Genomic DNA, 20,229 nt, shown 5'->3' with positions numbered 1-20,229 from the left:
CAACAGATGGATTAAATGTGCAACAAACTGCTGTTAAAATAGATTTACCATCTATTGTAATAGATGGTTTGTATATGCAACAAATAAGACATCTGATGCAACTTATGTATTATCTGTTGCGATAGATGGACAATATAAGTTGGAAAAGATTTTATGATATCTTTTAATAGCTGATTCATCAGTTTTAGTTTCAACAGAAGGAGTATTTGGTTCATTAGCTGTTTTGAATGTGTTAGATAAAAAATCTTCACCTCTTTTTAATAGTCCTTCCATTACTTATTAGTTAGGCCCTATGGGCTTGGCATACCAATTAATAAAAATATAAATTAGGTGATTATTTTACCAAATTGGTCTTATTAATTATGATTTGCAAGTATAAATGTGAATAATATACTTTATGCTGTCAATTAATAATAGGGGTAATCTTGAAAGAATATAATAAAATTCTCTTGATTTTTAAATAGGAAAACTAAATTGAAACAAATATTTTTAGCAAGAAGTAATCACATGCGTGCAGATTAAAAAGAAAAAAAGTTTGGTCTATTGCAACAGATTTACCCTCTGTTGCAACATATAGATTATCTGTTGCGACAGATGGACCATAAATTGGAGAAGATGTTATGAGTTCTTCCAACAGCTAATTCGTCAGTTGCAACAGATGGAGATTTTGATTCATCATCTGTTTTGAATGTGTTAAGATAAAAAGTCACGACTCATCACACCTCCATTTTAATAGTAGTCATCACATTCATACAGATGAATAAACAACATTATCTGACATGTCCTGATGGGGTAGGAAGAATAAGATGCATGCAATGGATCCCATTTTTATGCATGCGAGTTATGTATATTATTAATCAGGCTACCGTGAAAACACACATAAAGTGCAATAATTTTGTGAATGCAGTTTTTTACCAATTAGATACTGATCCTTCAAACAAGATCCTGTATTGTACAATTTAGTTTGATACGTGCGAATTGATAGAGCCGAAGGGTTCTAAGACAGTGGTGTCGATACCCCGTTACAATTTAATAATGATTCATGCACATGTTTTTGTGTCAAGTTTGGGGAAGGGTTCAAATTTTTGCGGTAGTGTAAATATCCAATAGTGATTGGACCAATTTTAATGGCATAATGGAGTTCTTGAAAGGCCTCTGAAGCCTCGCAATGCAGCAAATAACGATAGAACCAATAGAAATTTCCTTGGTCCAAATTTATATGGATGGATTGGTGGAGGAGTCTTTTTTAGAGCAGAAGGTGCTTGGGAGAATACCTATGCACGAAGGGGGAGGTAGAGAAGGCCATATATCATTTCAGACCTTGTTTAAGAGGAAACACAGGGTAGGAAAGAAAGTGTAGCAAAATTGGCCAATGAAATTCACATAGGAAACGAAAAAACTGGATGAGCTTCAAATATGAAAGTGTATCAAAATATAAAAATTCATCAGTTGATGAAAAAAAAAGAATGGTCAACAGGACTGGAGCTAGACACTTTGCTCGAGAATGCAACTAGCAAGCATGGCCTCAATGACCAGCTCAATTCCTCTTGACCATTCTTCTTTTTCTTCAACGACTAATGGATTTTCATTTTTGGATACACTTTCACATTCACATCTCATCCAATTTTTTTATTTTTCATGTCAATTTCATAAGCTAATTTGCTACACTTTCCTTCTGACCTTGTGTATCCTCTTAAACAAGGACTGAGATGATATATGGCCTTCTCAACCTTCCTCTTCCCGTACAGGTTTTCTCGCAAACACCTTCTATTGTATAATAGTCTCCTCCAATAACCCATCCATATAAATTTGAACCAGGGAAATTTCTATTAGATCCATTGTTGTTTGTTGCAGTGCGAGGCTTTAAAGGACTTTCAACAAGTCCATTACGTTATTAAAACTAGTCCAATCACTATTGGATATTTACACTGTCACCAAAAACTTGAACCCTTCCCCAAACTTGACACAAAAACATAAGAATGAACCGTCATTAAATTGTAACGGGGTATCGACACCACCGTCTTGGTCCCTCAGCCTTACCAGTTTGAACCTAACAATCTTAACTGTAAAATATCATTTCTTGTTTGAAGGATTAATGCCTAATAGGTAAAGAACAAACATTCATAAAATCATTGTACTGGATGTGTATTTTCATGATAGATTGATCAGTAATACATACCTCCCACATATGAAGTAGTTCCATCTGCAAGCTGCTTATTCATCTGAACCCATCTTTGCTCTAGCCTTTAATGCTGGCCGGGCAAAAGTGGATCCAATTTTACTTCCTTTTGTCTGTAAAAAAGAGAAATACATTTGATGTCAAACAAGAGAAGAACAAAAAGAATACTAAAAAAGGGTAACACAAAATTGAGTGAATCAACAGATGACTAATATGATGCAATAGATTAACCATCTGTTCAACTGATAAGGCATCGTTTGCAAATGATGGATGACATGTTGCAACAGCTGGGTCATCTGTTGGAATAAATCAAACCAGCCTTGCTACTAGTTTGATTTCTTCAAACAGTTGCTCTATCTGTTCCAACAGCTGATTCATCAGTTGCAACAGTTGAGGAAACTGTTGTAACACCACCACCAACAGCATCAACAACAAAGAAACAAATAAAATAACACCATATGTTCCAACACCATCCACAACACAAACATCACATGTTCCAATGCAACCACTACCCCCAACAACAGTACAACCAAAGTACCAAACAAAAGACATAAAAAAAACTATACTAATAAAAGGCTTTTTAAGTTCTCCCAATAGATGACTTTTTTTGCATATTTTAATAAAAACAACAGTTCGTTCATTCAAAACTTAAAAGTCACCTTTCCTTTAATTTTCTCAATAAATAGAAAACTAGTAATGGGTAAATCATTAGTACAACAAATTTAAATATCTAATTTAAATAACATACAAAGAAGAAGATAAGATGAAAAGAGCAACAGTGAACCATACTTGTAATGTCAAAAAAGTAAAAGGATCAGAACATCTAGTTCAATCGAGAAAAGATATTGATTAGTTGAGATCCTAAAGAATCCTTATTCAAAAGAAGAGAGAAAAGAAAGAAAAAAAAAACAACAAACATAATTAAGAATAAAGAATAAAGAAGAGTGATGAGTTGAGTCTAGACTACTTTATGACTGAAGGAGAGAGAGTTCTAGCTATAGGGGATTTTAAATATTCATTAATAACTTTTGAGGGGTACGAGGAGACGGTGACATTGAAAAGACCAGATAAGACTACTCACTCAGGAGATTTTTGAGTTATCCAAGTAGTACCAAGTAATATTTTTTACCGCCTTAGTATTTTAACTATTATCTCGGACAGGAAATAGCTAAATTGCTTTATTAAAAAGGATCTAAAACATTTAAGTGCAACAAATTACTTAATCTGTTTGATAGTTTACAACAGATTCGTGATCTGTCATAACAAATAACGTAATCTATTTGATAGTTTACAATAGATGCGTAATATGTTGCAACAGATTACCTAATATGTTTGATTTGATCCAACAGAAAAGACATATGTTGCAGCAGGTTGACAATTTGTTTATATATAATTTCAATTGAGTTTATATGTTAGAATAATACCTTAACTGAATATGAGTTCTCATAGGATCAAATACAACTTTAATTGAGTCTTTTGGCAATTGCATGATGAGACGGTACTGCGTTCCTCCCGACCAAAGTCATTGATCGATCAATCTGAGTCGAGCCAATTCTTACTACCTCATATGTTAGACTAATACCTTAATTGATTAATCTAGGACTAGGGTACTAATACCTTAATTGAATAATCTGGGACTAGGGGTGAGTTCTCATAGGGTCAAGTACAAATTCAATTGAGTCTTTGGTAATTACATAATGAGATGGTACTACATTCCTCCCAACTAGAGTTGTCAATCGATAACACTGAGTCAAACCAATTCTTACTACCTCATATATTAGACTAATACCTTAAGTAATGTAGGACTAGGTTACTAATACCCTAATTGAATAATTTGGGACTAGGGGTGAGTTCTCATATGGTCAACTACAACTTCAATTGAGTTTTTTGTCAATTGCATGATAAGACGGTACTGTATTTCTCCTGACAAGAGTCGTCGATCGATCACTCTGAGCCAAACCAATCTTTACTACCTCATATGTTTAACTAATAACTTAATTGATTAATCTAAGACTAGGGGTAAGTTCTTATAATGTCAACTACAATAGATGATAGCGCCTGTTTGATAATTTATAACAGACGGGTAATCCATTACAACATATGACTTAATCCATTTGATAATTTACAATAGATGGGTAATCTGTTGTAATAGATGACTTAATCTATTTGATAGTTTACAACAGATTCATGATCTGTCATAATAAATGACGTAATCTGTTTGATAGTTTACAATAGATGCGTAATATGTTGCAACAGATAACATAATCTGTTTGATTTGATCCAATAGAAAATACATCTGTTGCAATAGGTTGAATATTGGCTTATATATAATTCAATTGAGTTCATATGTTAGACTAATACCTTAATCAAATGTGAGTTCACATAGGGTCAACTACAACTTTAATTGAGTCTTTTGGAAATTGCATGATGAGACGGTACTACGTTCCTCCCGAGCAGAGTCGTCGATCGATAACTCTGAGCTGAACTAATTCTTACTACCTCATATGTTAGACTAATACATTAATTGATTAATCTAGGACTATGGTACTTATACCTTGATTGAATAATCTGGGACTAGGGGTGAGTTCTCATAGGGTAAACTATCGATTAATCTAGGACTAGGGGTGAGTTCCATAGGGTCAGCTATTACAGATGGCAGTGCCTATTTGATAATTTACAACATATGGGTAATCTGTTGCAATATATGATAATCCATTTGATAATTTACAATAGATGGGTAATCTATCGCAATAGATGACTTAATCTGTTTGATAATTTACATCAGATTCGTAATCTGTTGTTACCTAATTTGATTGATAATTTACAACAGATAAGAAATCTGACGCAACATGTTGAACACTTTTTTTTTTACATTTTCAATTGAGTTCATATGTTAGACTAATAGTACCTAAATTGATTAATCTAGGACCAGGGGTGAGTTTTCATAGGGTCACCTCCTAGAGTACTCGGTCAACTACAGCTTCAATTGTTTTTATACAATTTCAATTGAATTACCCTTTTGGCAATTTCATGATGAGAGGGTTAAAAATTATGCATATATTTTATGATTTTAAAAATAATTAAGATCAATTCTGACCAAATTAATATTTTCAAAACTACTTGTCATTCTTTTTCAAAATACAAATCAACCCATACAAAATGTTTCATCATTTTAAATCTCGAGGTCTCACTCTTTCTGTCTCATTCTCACTCAACAATATAATATAGATAACAACTACTCAACAAATTTGCTCAACCCTCCATAATAGATTACTTTTCTTCTCATTTTCGACCACATAGGTGTTATATTCGACTTCATTCTTGCTTGTATCAGTTGTTTTCTTTGTCTTTGTAGGAAATAGAGTTTGAGAAGAGCTCTATATTTGTTATTTTTTTCTAAAAAATAAGGGCTTTTGAGCTAATGATGAAAAATAAAACTTTTAGTTGTATTATCTTCGAGAATGGATTTATAATTTTGAGTTTTGATGGTAAAATCGTAGGAAGAACTCGAGAAATCTCTAGTTTCCATCGCAGTGTTCCATTGACTGTTATGGTATTGTTGGATGGTATAGGTGGTGGTGGTGGTGGTGTTTGTAGTCGTCATGGTGGCATTGGTTGGTGGTGTTTGTGGTGGCTGTCGGTGGTATTGGTATTCGTGGTATTTGTTTATTTGTTGGCATTGGTTGGTGGTGTTTGTTGTGGTGGCTATTGGTGTGTCGGTATTTGTGGTATTTATAACGTATTTTTTAAAATCTATGCATACATCAATTGTAATGTAATTTTTGTTTTTCTTTGTCTGTAGGTAAAACATGTCTCCCAAAAGAAAAGAAAGTGAAAGTGGATCAACGTCTGACCACTCAAAAAAAGGCTATAGTATAGAGGGATTCAGAGGAGCTTCCTGAATAATCTCAGTCAGGGAAAAATGAAGCTAAGGAGAGATGTGAAAACAATGTTGAAGGAGGTGGACAAAGGTTTGTAGATGGTGATGAAGAAAATGAAAGTCAGAAAGAGGAGGAATGAGATAGTGAGAAAGAGCAAGAAGATGATCATCAATATGATGATAATGGATTACCGATAGGGCATGAGTTAATATCGACATCCCAGCATGATCCTGTCAAAACTTTTAGTATTGACAATTTTCAAGTTGCGATGCCGATAAATGACCCAGAAGGAAAACAACTGGTCAAATTGTACTTAAATGTCAGATGGGGAAAATTTTTAAACATTTTATGAAAATTATGAAGAACAAAAACATAGGCGAACTTTTTAAGAAGAGCTGCTTTGGATACTTTCTTGAGCTTTCTGAGGACCCCTCTATCCATATCCATTTCCCTATGATGATGGTGTATGGTCTTCTCAAGCGCAGAATCAAGTACGTGGGGGATAATAAAGATCCGAAGGAGGGGGAAAAAGAAGATGGATGAAATCTAGATCAACTACTGTGGTATGCCTGTTTGTTTTGGCTTGCAAGAGTTTCCTATAGTGGCAGGATTGAGATGCCATCATCCAGAAAGACCATCACCCCGCAAAAGATCCAAGGCAAGAAAATGCAAGGAAAAAATAGATGGGTTGTTTGACATTGCTCGACGTGGCTACAAAGCATCGGATTTGTTAACAGATCTCAAGGATAAAATCATACCAGAGCAGTACAGGGAGCAATTGTGCTTAGTTTGGTTTGCCTATTAGGTTATATTAGCAAAAGATGTCATCAAGGTCATAGAAGATGATTTGTTGGCGCGTGCTGAGGATTTTGATAAATTCAACAATTATCCCTGGGGATATGACAACTTCTACTTGACTGTCCAATATTTACTGACAAAGCTATCCTCAGGGATGACCACATTATACGGCTTTCCTTGGGCTTTTATGGTAAAATTAATCACTAATTTTACTCATCCATTAATTTATATTGAATATATTTATTATGATTTTTTTTGCTTGCTTCCTGTTTACATTTTTTAGGCTTGGGCATTTGAAGCCATTCCTCCCCTCCAAAAGTAGTTAATGGATTACCCAGATGAGGTTTCTCATCCAAGGATGTTTAGGTGGTTGGCTGCAAAGAGCAACACCAATATTAAGGAAGCTGATCTCTTTAACCCTCCAAATGATGCAATACGCCTTCTTCAAGTAAAATAACTCTACTCAATGATAAGAAAGATATTGAACAGATGTTATATCTGGTGCAACAGATATTATATCTGATGCACCAGATGGGACATCTATTGCGATAGGGTATATCTTGCATCAGATTACCTATCTGTTGCTTTGGTTCTCTAAACTCGACTCCTAAAAGATTAGCCATCTACTGTAAATTATGCAATAGATGTTTAATCTGATAACATATTGTTCATCTATTATGATGTACTGATCATTTGTTACATAATAAATTACTCATCTTGTGCAACTGTTGCAACAGATGATTGATATTTTGCATCAGATTATCCATGTGTTGCTCTGTTTCTCTGAACCAGACTCAAACAGATTTTAACCATATACTGCAAACTATGAAACAGATGGGTCTTTTTTTTAAAATGTAGCCCAACTGTGAAAATTATTATATTATATGATTTAAATGCATCTGTCTTTTTTTCTTTTTTATAGGTTGTGCATCCATGGATCGTGCCTACTGAGGAGAAATCGGTGATGACTTTTTATATTACTCTAGGCATGTTAATACTATAGTAGACCCAATGGTGGATTTAATAAAGAAGAAATTGGCTGGAGCAACAACCATAAGAAGAGTAGTTAGGCAAGGTCAGCCTAATGTTGAGGCTCTTCATGACCAACCTTTTACTAAGGCAGATCCTGGTTCTTCTTCTGGTGGAGTTGTTGGTGTTAGTGGCAGGCATGTTGATGCTGCTACCACTCATGATGATGAGCATGTTGATGCTCAATAAAGAATAAATATGTTTGAAAACACCTCTTTTTGCCCTTACACGGGTCCTTCTCACCCCTTTTCACCCTCGTGTTCTTATTACAAATGCGATGAGTGCAAGGACAGACAGGATAAACTCTTTGAAAAAGTAGAGGCTATCTATAAAGCTATCGAGGAATTCAAATCCAAGAGTTATGTCATACCATCCAAAAAGGTGAGAGAGCCATACACTCCTATAGTGTTGGTTAGGAGAAAGAAAAGAGGAATTAGAGACGTACTCTCCGCTCAGAAATTAAAAGAAATTGCAATTCCTCCCTCTCCAAAAGCTGTTAAAGTTCAGGGGCCAGTCAAGAAGGTGGATATATACGCGAAACTTGGCACCAAAGAGAAGAGGGATCTGTAACACGCCAAGAATGCCAAGCCAAGTGCACCAAATTACCCCAGGCCTTCTTCCCCCCCCAAGACTTCCAGACTATGACTGATATGCGTATGTTATACAAGAAAAAGGAAAGTTTACTTTTCCTAATCTAGCCCTTCTAATATACCCCATGAAGAAGAAGCTACATAACATATTTCACATCTGTTGCAACAGCTAGGTATATAGGTGCAACTGGTAGTGGTTCTGTTGCAACTTATTATCCATTTGTTGCATAAGTTACGTTGGATTATTAATTTAGATAACCCTATGCAATAGATGGACCATCCATTGCATATTTACAATTACTAACCTATTTAAAAATTAACTTCTTATGTTACAGCATGTTGACATAATTCTCTACCTCATGAGGAAAAAACAATTAATGTACCAGAAAGCTTATGACGTTGCCGATAGGATAATGGACCTCGACTTCTGTAAGAAGCTCAAGGATAGGTACGATCAACTCAATAGAGAGGTGTCATCCCTTGGAGTGGGACTTGATTTCCTAGTTCCTACGTTGGTCTTGGATGAAGAAGAAATGATAAAATATGTTACAAGGGACAGGCCAAATCCATATGGTAAGAGCTGGACCGAGGCAAAAAAATTCTTGCAGTCATTAGCATGAACAACATGCATTATTGGGATATTGAGATACTACTCGGGGAGGAAAAGATCAATATTTATGACTCCAACGTACCTCTCATCGACGATTTCGATCTTTTTCTCCTCATAGAGCCACTGATGGTGCTGTTGCCCATCTTGTTAAGGGAGAGTAAACTGATAAATCATTTGCCAAAGGAAGTGTTGATGAAGAAATCATGGGATTTTGAAGGTCGAAACAGGGGAATAATCCTTCCAAAAGATGATGCCGCTAAAGCGAGCAGCTCGCACGTTCTTGCACACATCAAATGTTTGCTAACCGGCAAGGAAATGGCCAAGACAATGATTTTTCTATGCGACAACACTGTGACAAACCTACCAGAGGTCTGGGCTTATGGGGTACTAACTGGATGTAGTGGCAATAATTTTTTTCTGATGAAAGTTAAGTTTTTTTATAATGCAATAGATTAGATTATCAATCTGTTGTAAAATATATTTAATCCCTTTTGGCAGATAGTTTATCTGTTGCAATAGGTTGGTCATCTGTTGTATTATGCCAATGTTATTTCTATGAATAATCTAATAATCTAAGTCTAATCTATTGCAACAGTGGGAAGACCTGTTTGATAATTTCCAACAGAAGACCTAAATTTTACATATTCCTAAATCTTTTTGATATTTTCCAACAGTTACGCTTGAATATCCATGTTCTCGACAACACCAAACCAGTAGCAAATACACACACCACCATGAAAATTTTAGCAATTAGGCTTGAATATCCATGTGCCCAGCAACACCAAACTAGTAGCAATAACGACAACAATATAGTATCTTCTTACTCGATTTTGTTTTTCTTCAGAATCCTTGACTTTGTTCAACAAATCCCAGATTACACGATTTACTTGTGAAGGGTGTCGTTCTTCATACTAATCAAAGTATTTCATCTACCCAATTTCTATAAAAAAGAGAACACAATTATAAAATAATTACAAGTCAATAATTAATTAACTAATTAAATAAAAAAATATTACCTTTAAAATCTTACAAGTAAAACACCTACGACCCAGATTTTGTTGAGTCCAAGAAGTCTTTAATAGAGCTTCACGTCCGCACTTACAATATCAAAAATTTTTATCACCAAAAATAGTGAAAGATGCACTCGACACTGTCAAGCTCAGTTGGATAAAATAAAAGAAATAATTTGAAAAATTTGGATAGATAAAAGAAGATGACGATGAAGAAGAACATTTGGGAATTTAAGGTTAAATTTTAGTAGGAAGATGAATATAAGACAATGAGGGAGAAAATGACCGTTGGGGGCCAAGTGATGTCAAGTCAGCGAAATGTGCTAGATTGACACTGACACATTTGATGCCTATTTTATTTTACGTGTTTAAAATAAACATTGTCTACTTGATGCCTATTTTATTTTAGGTGTTTGAACTGAACACCGTTGATGGGTTGTGCCTTTTTATTTTAATTCAATTCACTTTAATCTTTTTAAACGTAGTGGCAATTTTTTATGTCCAACGAAAGTTGAATTTTTATAATGCAACAGATTCTCCATCCATTGTACCAGTTGTCCTACCTGTTCTGACATATAGTTTATCCGTTGCAATAGGTTGGTCATTTGTTGCATTATCTCAATGTTTTTATCTAAAGTTCATCTGATGCAACAGTGGGAAGACTTGTTTGATAAATTCTAATAGATCACCTACCTATTGCAACATATGTCTAAATCTGTTCGATTTTTTTCAATAGATGTGTCGTCTGTTGCAACAGATACATTATCTATTGCAATATTTGAATGTAGTATTCCTTTTCAATTAATAAGTTCAAATTTAAGGAATAAATAAAATTTGTAGAAAAAATAAAATAAATCGAAGCCTTTATAAATTAGCTGAAATAAGTCAACGAATAAATGAAATGTAAAAAAATTATTATGGGTACAGATCTCAACAAATACATCAACAACAATTTAAGTATACTGCCAAGGATGGCTTTGATAGGCTCAAGCTATATAGATCTACTCAGTATGGACAAGTTGTTCTTCATCCGGTGTTATGGAATTCGGGTTTGCTCATCGTGGATCTTTATTGTTGCTTACGTACGGTTTATGCGCTTTCTGTTCTTCGTATTTCCTTAAAAAGAGTAGTATATTGTTAATGCTGTTCAGCGGTAGCTTCTTCTACATCCACCTGGAAAGCCAGAATTGGTCAAGGATAATCACGGAGATACAACAAAACAGAAAAGGATAACTCATCTCTTCTAGCAAATCAAACAGGTCTTCCTTATATTTTAAATTGTCCCAAACATATTATATTTTTGTTGCAATAATGAATCAACTGTTGGGACAAATTTCTACATGAGGAAGACCCTGTGTGATAATTTCCAATAGATGAACCATCTGTTGCAACATATGAATCATCTGTTGCAGTAGATAGGTCGTCTGTTGGTACAAATAAAAGTGGTGCGAAGAGTATTTGATTTGCTAAAACAGAAAAGACATATGTTGCACCAGATAAAGTATCTGGTGTAACAAGTTAGTCAACTATTGCAACAGATGTATATCTCTGTTTGATAATTTTCAGCAAATGTGTCATCTGTTGAAACAAATATATGTCTGTTTGTTTTGTTAGTTGGAAGACATATAGTATATTCACCTTCTTTAGCTCGTCCTGCTCTCCTTTGGACATTGTACGTTGCTCAGTGCAACACACAAACAGAGGAGTTGTAATTTCGCTTTTTTGAATGCTTGATAATGCCTTGGAAATCACTCCCCTTCTCCTCTTAGCCCTAATCTCTAATGGAGCGGATGGAAATAAAATCCTCTTTGATGGAATGAGACCCCTCTTAGATGTCAATTCCTTTGCAGGAGTAGTTAATGCATTAATAGCATTAATCACTACATCATGTTTCGCCCTGCAGTCTTGACATTTGCATGCAGAACATTTGCTGGGAGAGGCAAAATCTGTATAACCAGTATGATCATACTCATAATAGTTTGCTTTAAATACTGTTAGAGGAGCATCATTAGCACCAACAACAGCACCACTACCACCACTACCACCACTAAAAACTCCATCACCACTAAGACCATCAACAACAATAAGCTCACCCTCCAAAATTATTTTTTTTGTAATGGTCGTTGCTCCAAACAATTCTATTTTTATTTTGTCGATGACTTTAGGGTCTGATAAAGTTTGCACATATCGTAAAGTAAGAAAAAATGGCATTTTAAACTCTTGATTGGTCGGAACTAGCGACGGATGCACAATCTAACATAAATCATTACATATATTAGAATAATGATTAGATCATTCAAAAAAAACTCATTAATTAAAAGAAAAAATTAATTATAATTTTACTTACTGCATCCTTCGGGGGGTTGAAGAGATCAAGAAATTTTACATTTTTATCAGTTTTGACCGACAACCATCTCAAGATTCTTGGACAGAAAACTCCTTCCTGGTAGTTCACTTGTTGTCTCAAATAAGGAATGGATTAAAACTCTTAAGCCTATAAAATAATGGCAATAAATCAAAATCATTATTGAGCAAAAAAAATGAATGATATCATAATAGAAGAAAGAAACATTTACCATGAAAGCCCATAGAAAGTCATATAAGTTGATTGTCTTTGGCACTAACGGAGTCAACAAATATTTGACTTTCATTTTGAAGCTTTCATACCCCCAAGGATAGCTGTTAAATGCCTCAAGATCCTTGGAGAGCTTTATTAAACCGAGGCTTATGTTGCTATTAACGTCTCTCGCCCAAAGAAAATCATGTACAAACCAAACCAAGCATAATGATTGCTTGTGCTTCTTTGAAAGTCCTTTACCTTTCAACACTTCTATCAAATTTTTATTTTTAAAGCTTGGACCAACAATGGACACCAGGTCGTCATGATCAAATGACTTGTCTTTGCCTTTTTTGGGTGTGTGGGGTGCTTTTTTTGGGTTAGAATAGGTATAACTTGAGAAAGAGGATAACATTTTGGTTCAGTAACTATGGCAAACTCCTTCCAACCAAAATAAACAGGCATGCCACAGTAATTTATCTACACCTCATCCATCTTATCTTTGTTTTCATACATAAAACTATGCTTGAGAAGTTCATATACCATTTTTATTTGGAAACGAGCATTGTTGTCCTTCGGCAAATCAAGATATTTCTCAAAGCAGCTGTCCCTAAAATAAGCATCCAATTTTTTTTCTCGAAGTATTTTTCTGAAGGCGTCGAAAGATTTTTCCATGGCTGACTTAACCACGAAATCACCCATTAAATCTACGGAACCATCACACTACATTCTCACAGGATAACGATCAATACTGAAGGCTTTGACCAGCTCTTCGGTGGAAGGGTTATTAGCATCTGCATCATCTCTTTTAAAATATCCTTCCTCCCCGTATCATATTCTGCTCCCGATTGAGATAACCGTTGTAAAACAAGCTCATAGAGTGGTGGATGTAGCCTAGCTGCTTCACTTGTTCCTTTACTTGGACTTGATTTGGTTTTTGTTCTTATTATCTAAAATTAATAGGAATATAAAATAATATATTATTGTTGATTAATGCATCATTAAAAAAGGATAACAGTAAATCAAACAAGCAAAACAGTAAAATAACAGTTGTAATAGATCACCGATCTATTGCACTAGGTAGTATATTTGTTGGAACATATAACAGCGGATGAGTAATCTGTTGCAACATACAAAATATATCACTCATCTTTTAAGACAAATGAATGGTCTGTTCAACAGATCACACAACTGTTGTGACATCATCTGTTGTAATATATAAGTGATCTGTTGGAACAGTTAAATAATATCCTGCGATAATACAAAATATATCACTCATCTGTTGAGAAAGATGAATGATTCGTGCAACAGATCACACATTTGTTGTAATCTATGAGTGATCTGTCAGAGCAGTTATTAACCTGTAGCAACGGCTGAGTAATCTGTTGCGATAATACAAAACATATCACTCATCTGTTGAGAAGGATAAATGGTCTGTGCAACAGGTCACATCTCTGTTGTAACACATAAGAGATCTATTGGAACAGTTATCAATCGTCTATATTGTTTAGATTTCTTCCAACATAGGGTCGTCTATCGCGGCAGATGAATGATCAATTGGAAAATCAAGTCTTGAACATTTCCTGTAAGAAGAGTTGATAGGATTTTATCCAACATGAGGTTTATTTGGTGCATCAGATCATTAATCTGATGGTTCTCCCATTTCACCAGATGGTTAATTAGTTGCATCAGATTTTTTATCCGATGCTTAATCTGTTGCAACATATGGTAAAACTGTTGCATCATATAGTTAATTTGTTGCATCAGAATTGTAAAGTGATGGTTCCTCTGGTGCATCAAATGGTTGATCTGTTGCATCATATGCAAATCTATTGCATCAGATGGTTAATATGTTGTACCAAATGGGTAATCTATCGGAGGAAACAAAAAACAGTAGCACGATTTTGTTCAACAAAAAATAGCAATTTCACCATTTTTACCAAGAACAAGAACAGAACAAATCAAACCAAATTGTCATTTTATTTTTATAAACACAAACAATAAAAATCAAACTTCAAAAAAATGCAACAAACAACAAAATATCATAATTTACTTCGAAAAGAGAAGAGAAGAAATACCAAAAATTAGGGTTTTATTTAGACCGCATTGTAAATTAGTGCAAAAAATATTGAAATTGTTAACCAATACTATAAGAGAAGTTGACTCAAGTTCCTCGTTTTTTTCAAAACTAAAAAGGCCATAAATTTTTACCTGTGAAAGAAGAAAATGAATGATGAAGAATTCGAAGCTGTTGTGGCAGGAGAGCAAGGCTGTCACATCGATTGAAGGTTGAAGTCGAAAAGGAACTCGAAACCCAACTATTTGTAGTCGGATGTTGAAGTCTCCGAGGATTGAAATGAGAAATTTGCAGAACAGTTGATTGGGAGAGAGTTGAGAGAAGTTGTCGAGAGAGGAATGAGAGACAGGTTGATTGAATTGAAGAGGGGAACTCGAAGCCCAACTACTTGTCGCCGGAGGTAGAAGTCGCGGGGGTTGAAGGGAGAAAAGAGGGGAATTCGAAACCCAACTATTTGTCGCCGGAGGTAGAAGTCCTCGGGGGTTGAAGGGAGAAATTTTGTAGAACTGTTGGTTGGGAGAGAGTTGAGAGAAGCTGTCTAGAGAGAGGAGAGAGTGGTTGATTTGGATTGAAGAGAGGTGTGGGTTGAGTTGATTTGTATTTTTTAAAAGATTATAAAGTTTTGAAAATATTAATCAAGTCCACAATTAACTTAATCAAATTTTCTAATGATGTTTGACGCTATCTATTGGTCAATGTCACCAATCCTTCATTCAAGATTTAAAAAACACCTTTCCTCCAATTTTCTCTAATTACTTTTAACTATCAGTGTAATATTACCAATTTTATCGCAATGTATCCATATTTGTGGAACAGAGTATTTCTCTTGCTGGAACATAAACTTACAGATGCAAATGAATTTTATCGCCATTTGCCAGCAAATAACCTTCAAAAAAGCAAGCCAAGTGGCTTCTTCATTTTGTTCAGAAAAGACTGCCCAAGGCTTTTGCTTTCTCCCTTAGGATAAATTTCTGTATCTTTCCGGTCGAAGTTTTGGGGAGATCCTGAAATATAACTGTCCGAGGTGCCATGTAATGATGCAAATTATTTCTGCAGAAGTTGATAATTTCTGGAGAACCAACATAAAATCCCTCCTTCAACTTCACAAATGCACAAGGTGTCTCTCCCCTGTGCTTATCTGGTCGAGCCACTACTGCTGCCTCAAAACTGCTGGATGACTATAAAAAACTGTTTCCACCTCAACAGAGCTTATGTTTTCTCCACCAGATATTATGATATCTTTCAAACGATCCTTAACCTCTATATAACCATCAGGGTGTTTTACAGCAAGATCACCACTATGAAACCATCCACCTCTAAAAGCTTCCTCTGTTGCTTTTACATCTTTAAATATCCACTCATTACTGTGTTCCCTCTAAACATGACTTCTCCCATTGTTACACCATCCGCAGGCACCTTCTTCATGGTGATTGAATCTGTTACATCAACTTCCTCAACACAAAGATGCTGCACTCCTTGTCTGGCTTTAAGAATAAATCTTTCATCTGAAGGCAAAAAATCCCACTCAGGTTTCCACAAGCAATATGTACCTGAAGGGTTAATTTCACACGTTAGCATTGAATTTTATTCACATGGCCGAGGAGTCGCCAAATGTTTCGTCACATGACAGTAATTGAACTTTACCCACTATGATAGTGAAGTCACAAAACTATTTTCATGTCGTCATAGTTATAGTTAGTAATGATCAAACGTGAAGTTAATCTTGTACCTGCAGCATATGTCTCCGTTAGTCCATATAAATGATTTACTCCAAACCCCAGCTCCTCCATTCTTGAAATGATTTGTGGTGGTGGTGGTGAACCCCGTGTCACAATCTTTACCTTGTGTGGAAGTCGCTTCCGGTCACACGACGGCGTTTTCGCTATCATGTTCAAGACAGTAGGTGCACCACTCATATGTGTCACCTTGTACAGTGTATTTCTCTTGGAGATACACTTCTGAGACAAACATTAGTGCCACCTACTGCTGCTAGACCCCAAATGAGGCACCATCCATTGCAGTGAAATGTTGGAACAGTCCAAAGATAAATAGGGAGTGTGCTCATCTCATGAAGCAAAAATGCAGCAATAGAATTGAGATATGCACCTCTATGACTGTAAACAACTCCTTTTGGTCTTGATGTTGATCCAGAAGTATAGTTAATGCTAATAGGGTCAAACTCAGTTATTGGCCACCTAATAGCAAATTCTTGGTGCCCACTTTCAAGGAGACTTTCATATTCGTAAGTGTTAGGACAAATATTGTTAGATTTTTCTGAAATTATTACAATATGAAGAGGTTGTCTTGTTTTCTTGTTCTTGGTAGCAAGAAGAGAAAGTGCTTCTTGAGCAAGTTGGAGAAACTGTTGATCCACAAATATGATCTTTGCTTCTGAATGCATCAGAAGTGTTGATATCATAGCTGGATCAAGACGTGTGTTTAATGTACAAAGAACTGCTCCAGCCATTGGTACCGCAAAATGCAGCTCTTGTATTGCTGGCACATTAGGGGCTAGTGTTGCTACCTACAGAGAAGAATGGCAAATCATATAAGTAGTTGTGTCATTTTTAAATTAATATTCTGTGTAATAAGATAAGAAAAGTTTAACTGAAAACCAACGAGTAGAAAAGAAAATGAAGGGGATCCATATTTAAGAGCATCTGAAAAGTGTTTTGCACTGAAGGTATGGTTGAACTAAAAGTTAATGTTACAATACCAAAATCATCCATTGTTATCGAAGAAACTATAAGAGCTTCTCACTATGTGCAATGCTTCTAAAATCCTCCCAAAAAAAGAGAAAGAAGTGAGCTTGGTTACTATATATAAGTAGGCTTATTAGGAAATGAATAGAGGAATCACGTGGAGTGAGGATGGATGGTTGAGATCCCTCCACCCTCAAGTAGAAATATCAGGTTCAAGTTATAAGAATGAAAAATGTTGTGATTTCTTATTGACATGCAACAACAAAAAGACCTATGCTCACCCATGGTGGAAGGCTAGTTGTAAATAATAGTGTTAACAACCTACTATCCCACATTAAATAACACTAACACAAATTTCAACAATATAATTGAAATCTTATTCCGAGAGACCATAACAAAAGGACCAAAACAAAAGTTGCACTAAGCCTTTGCAGTGAACAATCATAGCCATGCGACATTGTGAACATCTCAAATGACGGAAAAGAAAATTTTAATACGACAATGTATAACTTTAAAAAAAATTATTAATAAATTTCATTTAGGCACTCAAGCAACTTGTTTTAATTAAGCATCAAACACATATAAAGTGTTTAATATATTAGACAAAGTTGTTCGCATTCGGGTGCGAGTATTCGATACGGATGCGGATCTAGATTTTTGATCTTTATGATCTCAATTTTAAGATAAGAAATATGGATCTAAGTATGGATACGGATGCGGGAATTCAACTAAAAATTCAAATATCTAAAAAAAAAAGAGTTATAAAACCTAAATAATGAGATATTTTGTGAAAAACTTGAGGAGAAAATATTGATCAAGAGGTGAATCGGGACAGGAAATAAAAGAAAATGCAGTAGCATAGAAATTTCTATATACAAGGTATTTCATTTTATTCAATTACACTTTTATACCATTTTCTTTAATTTCACCTTTAGCTTTTATTTTGATTTCAGAAATCATTAAATCGGTGCAAACTTTCCTGGTTGATTTTGGTCAAAGTATCCGCTATCGTTTGACCAGAGAAAGTACACATCCCATACCTATACCCATGTCTTGTCGACGCAGGTGTGGCATAGTGAAGGTAAAGAGTCCGAGTGACTTAGCTATTAGACACTTTCGATTCAAATTTTGAAAAAACTGTTGCGTGTATTTTCAAGCATCTGTTGAAAAATTAAGTTAACTGCATAAAATATGAAATATCCTTTAATTATACACATCATCCTCAGTTGGAACAAGCTTGAGGTAGTTTTACAACTTATTGAGGCTATAGCACACACAAATTTGAACCGATATTGTCTATCAAGAACACTTTATCATGCGTTCAAATATTCAATTAGAATAAGTCGAAATTTGAGAGTTTGAAGGAAAATTTACATGTAGATAAAATTCTTACCACATCCCCACGAGAAATACTCAAGTGATGAACAAGAGCAGAAGCAAGCTTGAGACACCTAGCATAAGTCTGTTCCCTAGTGTATAAGACAGAATAAGGGCCATAGATAACTGAAGTCCTTTCACTGAAAACATTGGCTGCTCTCTCCAAGAAACTTATGTTGGTGGAAAAGAGACTACTCATTGCAATTACTAAAGAGCTGCAAACTTAATTAATTTGCAATATAATATGACTTACTATAAAGAATCTTATGTTATATATATTTGAGTTTAAACTACTATATATAGAAAGGGGAACTCTAATTCATTATAGCGTTTAATTTTCAGCCAGCGGAATGGGGTGAAAAAAAATACTTTTTTGGGAAACCGGGGAAACACGTAGCAGCAATCCTTTGGGTGGTGCTCAGAAAATGTAAATCGCACAAGACAAGTCTGATGCAGCGAACTCGACTGAAAAGACATTGAAAGGGAGAATGGATCCCTAATTTGCTTATGGAATACCACCCATCAACTTTGAATATTTCTCCTCTACTATATGTTTGAAGGATCAAGAGTTCAAACATGTGCTGGCGGGTGCTGACACGATGAGTTCCGCGAGACGAGAAGCACCTATAGAAGTTGAAGATTTTGATAATCTTAATTTACAATATTCGGTATGCATTTAAATAAAAAGATTGGCACTCGATAATTATAAGGGGAAAAAATAAACCAAAATAGCCAATTGCGTAACGAAATACTTAATGAAGCAATTCTAAATATACAAAGAGACTAAAAAAAGTTCTTTGGACTAAATCTTCTAATATTTTACTAAATATAAAACTAGAATCGAGTCAACTTTGTATAATGATATACTTACCCAACCTAATTTATTTGAGTTAGTTTGACTCGACACGAAATTTAAGAAAGATTAAAAAAACTTTTGAAATTTGTGATCTAAAATAAGTCATAAATGTTTGTATGACTATAAATTATTTCATTAAGAGTAAAATAAAAATTTTAAAGTTAAGTTCTTACTCCCACCGTCTCAATCAAAAAATATATCAACGTAAATTCGAAAAAAAGGAATGAATTAAATATCTCAATCATTTTGCATTAGAGAAAATATTTTATTAAGAATATCCAAAATTTAATATACAATACTTAATGGTTATAGAGAATATAATTTTAGTAACGAAATATATTCGATTCTGAATTTTGGCTGACTATAAACTTAGCATCCGAGAGTTTGGTTAGTAGATTAGTAACGTTTATGGTTTTACTTTGATAAATCGAGTTTCCTAGGGACTAGGTTGGGCTAAAATTGTCAACCATTAGAATTGTCAGATTATTCATCACCCAATTTTAGGTATGATCGGATCGATCCATCCCATTGTGTCATAGGGATGGACGTGGTAGGTGCGATAG

The 20,229-nt window shown here is 34.8% G+C and overlaps 1 pseudogene; it reads right to left on the bottom strand.

The window, feature by feature from the left end:
• Positions 1 to 15,573: 15,573 nt before the first annotated feature.
• On the bottom strand, positions 15,574 to 19,464 carry LOC107857747 (annotated as a pseudogene).
• Positions 19,465 to 20,229: the final 765 nt, after the last annotated feature.

The sequence above is a fragment of the Capsicum annuum genome, chromosome 2 (assembly GCF_002878395.1).
Source record: "Capsicum annuum cultivar UCD-10X-F1 chromosome 2, UCD10Xv1.1, whole genome shotgun sequence".
NCBI lineage: Eukaryota > Viridiplantae > Streptophyta > Magnoliopsida > Solanales > Solanaceae > Capsicum > Capsicum annuum.
The sequence above is the reverse complement of the archived record's forward strand: the minus strand, read 5'-3'. Positions and strand labels throughout refer to the sequence as shown.